This window comes from Thamnophis sirtalis, unplaced genomic scaffold, assembly GCF_051295495.1.
Source record: "Thamnophis sirtalis isolate CommonGarterSnake01/CBP01778 unplaced genomic scaffold, rThaSir2_p1.2 scaffold_4, whole genome shotgun sequence".
NCBI lineage: Eukaryota > Metazoa > Chordata > Lepidosauria > Squamata > Natricidae > Thamnophis > Thamnophis sirtalis.
Genome location: NW_028261384.1, coordinates 12,496,859 through 12,502,858, shown reverse-complemented (window position 1 = coordinate 12,502,858; position 6,000 = coordinate 12,496,859).

The following is a 6,000-nucleotide window of genomic DNA, read 5'->3' as shown; positions in this document are numbered from 1 at the left end:
CACTCCAGGGGAAGGATACTGCAAAATCTCCATTCCCACCCCACTCCAGGGGAAGGATACTGCAAAATCCCCATTCCCACCCCACTCCAGGGGAAGGATACTGCAATATCCCCATTCCCACCCCATTCCAGGGGAAGGATGCTGCAAAATCTCCATTCCCACCCCACTCCAGGGGAAGGATACTGCAAAATCTCCATTCCCACCCCACTCCAGGGGAAGGATACTGCAAAATCCCCATTCCCTCCCCACTCCAGGGGAAGGATACTGCAAAATCCCCATTCCCACCCCACTCCAGGGGAAGGATGCTGCAATATCCCCATTCCCACCCCATTCCAGGGGAAGGATGCTGCAAAATCTCCATTCCCACCCCACTCCAGGGGAAGGATACTGCAAAATCCCCATTCCCTCCCCACTCCAGGGGAAGGATACTGCAAGATCCCCATTCTCTCCCCACTCCAGGGGAAGGATACTGCAAGATCCCCATTCCCTCCCCACTCCAGGGGAAGGATACTGCAAAATCTCCATTCCCTCCCACTCCAGGGGAAGGATACTGCAAAATCCCCATTCCCTCCCCACTCCAGGGGAAGGATACTGCAAAATCCCCATTCCCACCCCACTCCAGGGGAAGGATACTGCAAAATCTCCATTCCCTCCCACTCCAGGGGAAGGATACTGCAAAATCTCCATTCCCACCCCACTCCAGGGGAAGGATGCTGCAAAATCTCCATTCCCACCCCACTCCAGGGGAAGGATGCTGCAAAATCTCCATTCCCACCCCACTCCAGGGGAAGGATGCTGCAAAATCTCCATTCCCTCCCCACTCCAGGGGAAGGATGCTGCAAAATCTCCATTCCCACTCCACTCCAGGGGAAGGATACTGCAAAATTTCCATTCCCACCCCACTCCAGGGGAAGGATGCTGCAAAATCTCCATTCCCACCCCACTTCAGGGGAAGGATACTTCCAGCCAGAGGTGGTATTTGCCAGTTCTCCGAACTACTCAAAAATTTCTGCTACTGGTTCTCCAGAACCTGTCAGAACCTGCTGGATTTCATCCTGATCTCTTGGCAATTTTTGTAAGTAATACATTACTCCCTTGAAATTGAATACTCAGTTTGTAGCTATCAACTAATCTGAAACAATCCAGTGTTTTTTACTGAGATTCCCCCCCCCCCACACACTTTTGGCAAAAATTACATCCTGCTTCATATTTCTTTCTTAACTCAGCTATGGTCATCTAACAGATGGTCTTGCATGGTCTGTGCATTTGTGATGCTGTATTCTTGTCACATCTCGACAAGAAAAACAATTTAGTCATCATAACAAATTTATCTTGGGAATACTATGCCTTCCTTTTGCTGCAAAAGATAGGTTGGGTTTGCTATGTAGGCTCTAGGTATACACTCGCCAACCACATTGGGTTTGATTCAATATTGCCACTGACTCTGAAACTTACAACCCAATCTTTCTACTAGACTTTAGGTTGTATTATTGCCAAGAAAATAAAGTCCTATTAATTGTGCTTCACTGAGTTGATTAGAAGTGAGCAATTTATGATTGTATTAATATTAAACATTTTGCAGCATACCTGCAAGTATGGCCTCTGACTGAGCTAAGTGTACTGAGTTACTCAAGGAGCTGTGGTAAGTGATAAATAGAGTGTAATAAAAGGTCTGATTTTGGGACTTTGAGAATAGAATGTTTAATCTTAAAATTAAAATAGGAAAAGTAAGATTAATAGTTGGAAGGTTAAGAACTGATACTAAGAATATTTTAAGTCTTGGTTAAAGTATGAATAAAATGAATTGCAATTAAGCATAGAGACTGAATAATTAATCAATGAATTGGTTACCAAATAACGAGTTATACATTTTTATTTTTTAAAAAAATCTAATTTTATAATTATATTATAATGATTCATTTCACAGTCAGCTACATGTTTAGGTTGGATTTGGCGTTACTTTTCAGCTACTAAGTCCTTTCCAAGGATTTGGAATAGACAAATCTTAATGGTGGATGGTACTAAAGGTATCATTGTAGGATGTAAGCTGTTCCAAGTACAGTAAAGCTGCCTTTTGTAATTGACTTATTTTTTTCAATGCCAATGACATTCAAGTGGTGGTCCAGATGTTTGGGATTGCGGCAAAGGCTCCTATTACTATTGGTGCTACTTCTGCTTTCTTTTGCCATAGTTATTCTGTTGCTGCTTCTATTTCACTATCTTTTCCAGTTCTTTTCTTCTATTCTCCTGTTGCCAGGCACACCCACTATGCAGACTTTTTTTTATTTTTCTTATCAATTGATTAATAAATCTGGTGTGTTGAATGGCAGATGCCTGTCTGTTTGAAGTCTAAAGTTCTGGAGCAATTTAGCTTCTTTATTTTCTCTTATTTTCTCTATGTTATGGTCCCACCAGTTCTTGCTGGTAGCAAATGGTATTTTTAATTTATTTTTCTTAATTTTATATATATCGTATTTTTTGGAGTATAAGACACACCTGTTCCCCCCTCAAAAAAAAAGAGAGTGAAAATCTGGGTGCATCTTATACACTGAATACAGAATTTTTGGCCTCCTGAAACTCTGCCCTCTTCACCAAAATAGCCATGCAGAGGGTTTGGGAGGCCTGCAAAGTGCTCCTGGGGGCTGGGGAGGGCAAAAATGAGTGAAAATGGGCTGTTTTTTGCTAATTCTTTCACCTACCCCTCAGGAGCACTCTACAAGCCTCCCAAAGCATATGCATGATGCTTTTTTTTGGCAAAAACGGACCCATTTTTACACAAAACAGGCCCTTTTTTTTGCTTATTTTTGCCCCTCCCAGCCCCCAGGAACACTTTGCAGGCCTCTCAAACTCTCTGCATGCCTCATTTTTCACAAAAAATGAGACATGCAGAGGATTTCCTCTTCAAAATCTTAGTGCGTCTTATACTCTGAAAAATATGGTAGTTATAATGTTTGTGTATCTGTTATAAATCTTATTATTATTGAAAATATTTTAAAATACACAAGTCAGTTAAAATAGTGTGAATTAATTAAAGGAACTCTTACAACAAAACGTTTGTCCATTTGAGCAAAATGTTTCCTTTTCTATAAAAAAAAAAATCCATTGCTTTAACAGGAGTCTGAAGCATTTGCCCAGAGCAAATGGCTTTCGGTATATAGTCATCTGATTCCAGCAAGGATTGAACAGTTATCAGTGATTTGCATTCTCTGGAGAATGAGAATGAGGAAGTAAAAAGAAGAATGCTTCCGGGTTTCAAAGAAGGTGGCCAGCCAGCCTTGTGAATAAGAATTTAAGATGATCCCTGAGCTCATCTAGTCCAGGATTGTCGGTTGTCCAGTGGTCAACTGGATGGAACTGAAAAACTCATATAACTGGATTGGAAGATGTTTGCCCTTCACACTTTGCTTGCCAGTCACCAGCATTTCAAGTCCGTTGACCAGGATTCAAGAATTAGTAAATCACAGGGCCGAGCATTGGATTCCTAGAGGTTAAGGGCAGTGGTGAAATTCTTTTTTTTTTTTACTACTGGTTCTGTGGGCATGGTTTGGTGGGCATGGCAGGGGAAGGATACTGCAAAATCTCTATTCCCACCAGAGGTGGTATTCAGCAGGTTCTGACCAGTTCTGGAGAACTGGTGGAAGAAATTTTGAGTAGTTTGGAGAATCGGTAAACATCCCTTCTGACTGGCTCTGCCCACATCTATTCTCTGCCTACTGAGTCCCAGCTGATCAGGAGGGAATGGGAATTTTGCAGTATCCTTCCCTTTCCATGTCCACCAAGCCACACCACACACACAGAACCGGTAGTAAAAAAAGTTTGAATCCCACCACTGATTCCCACCCCACTCCTGCAGGTAGGATACTGCAAAATCCCCATTCCCTGCCCACTCCTGCAGGAAGGATATTGCAAAATCTACATTCCCACCCCACTCCAGGGGAAGGATACTGTAAAATCTCCATTCCTTCCCCACTCTAGGGCCAGCCAGAGGTGGTATTTGCTAGTTCTCCGAACTATTCAAGATTTACGCTACCAGTTCTCCAGAACCTGTCAGAACCTGCTGAATTTCACCCCTGGTTAAGGGGTTTTGGAGTATATCAGATTAAAACCAAACTCAACTTTTGTGCTGAGGCTGAAAAGCAGGAAAAATATAACTGGTTGAAGGTATACAGACTCACCTTAGGCGTGCCAGCCAATATGTTTTCCCCTTCCAACCTAAAATATTTCCAAGTGTCTTTAAACAGCTGCTTGATAGCATCTGCTAAAAACTGATCCAAACCATGAAGTAAATTTAGTTATATGAATATTTCTTCAAAACAGGAGCAGAAGTGCGGTCAAAACTAACTCTTGTGGTTAGACTGGCCCTGTGGTTTTTCTACCTTTTTAAAATATTTGTGTATCTTAATACACTCTCTTTATGTTAAAAGTCTCGTTTTTTCTGGCAGAGGAAGAAACAGAGTATATATCTAGATGTGGAATCTTGCAATCATATGGGGGAAACTATCTGGAAGATTGACATACCAATTTAAAATAATAAAAGGAGTAGTTTTATCACAACTTTATTACAATAAAGTTTGTTACAAGATTCTGCAAATATAGGAAGAAGCTACTAGAATCATTGTCAATGATATTTTAAATTGACTGCTGATATTTGCACAACAAACTAAACTGAGAGGTATGTTAGCTTTTCATAAGTAGGATGTTGATATATTGCCTCTAGACTGACATTTTAATGGAATATTGTTCTTTATATTGAAATTATTTTGAAAAGTTCAAGGTAACAATTGGAGTTGAATTTATTCGAATATGAATTTATTGGAATATGGATACTGTTTGGGGAAGGTATCTCTGGTTTTCTTGAGTGTTGGGAAACCTGCACTATTTACCAATGCTCTAAATTAAGAGGAAGTAGATTTTATAAATGTAAAGTTCGGGGGGGGGGAGGGATGTAAAATAGCTGCAAAGTATTTTGAATGCAACTCTTTTCATGTCATTCAAAATTAGATGTCAAAACAGTGCGGAATCTGATATCTTGTGCTACTCACCCTTCCTCATTTATTTCCACATTGCCCATCTGAGTTAGGTGTGTTCACTCACCACATGGGGGCTCATTTACATAAGAAATCATTCAGAGATAATGATGCCTTGCGGATTTTCCCAACACAGTGGCTGGAATTTGTTTAAGAGCCAGTTTGGTTCTAGTTGTCTGGGCTAGAAGCCAGGAGACGTTAATGCCTTAGGCATGAAAGCCTGCTGGGTGACTTTGGCCAGAGTCACAAGCCAGTGGGCTAATTACTGTTGCAACCAATGGATCAACATTTTTGAGCCAATAAAAGTATGAAGATGGATCCTATGCTGAAGTAGAAAGGGGAGGAGGGGGAGAGGGATGGGGAAAGGGGAGGGAGAGAGGAAGGGGAGAAGAGAGGAAGAGGAGAAAACATTTAGCTTCTTATCCCAGAAGCTTCAGAGAATAACATAATTGAAAGGGGGAAGGAGGAGGAGGAAGATAAGAAGAAGGAAGAAGAAGGAAGAAGAAGAAGGAGGAGGAGGAGGAGGAGGAGGAGGAGAAGAAGAAGAAGAAGAAGAAGAAGAAGAAGAAGGGAAGGAAAGGGGGGAGGGTAGGGGGAGGGATAGGAGGGGGAGGAGAGGAAGAAGAGGAAGAAGGGGAGGAGGAGGAGAGGAGAAGGAGAAGAGGAAGAAGAGGAGGAGGAAATAGTAATTTTAGATAGTAATATATCTAAAAACACATCTAAAAATACTGGCTATTGACCACTTATTTAGGGAAAAAGTAAGATTATCTTTAAAACCTTTTTGATCTAATCTGTCCTGCAAAGGTTCTCACAGGAAAATACCATGTAGGAAATGACAAAGAGAACAACTCAAGAAGCTTGGGAAATTTTGAAAAATGAGATTATAAAAGCCCAGTCTAGCACGGCACCAATGAAGAAGAAAAATAACAGCTCCCAAAAGAAGCCAGCATGGCTGCATAAAGAACTCTCTGAC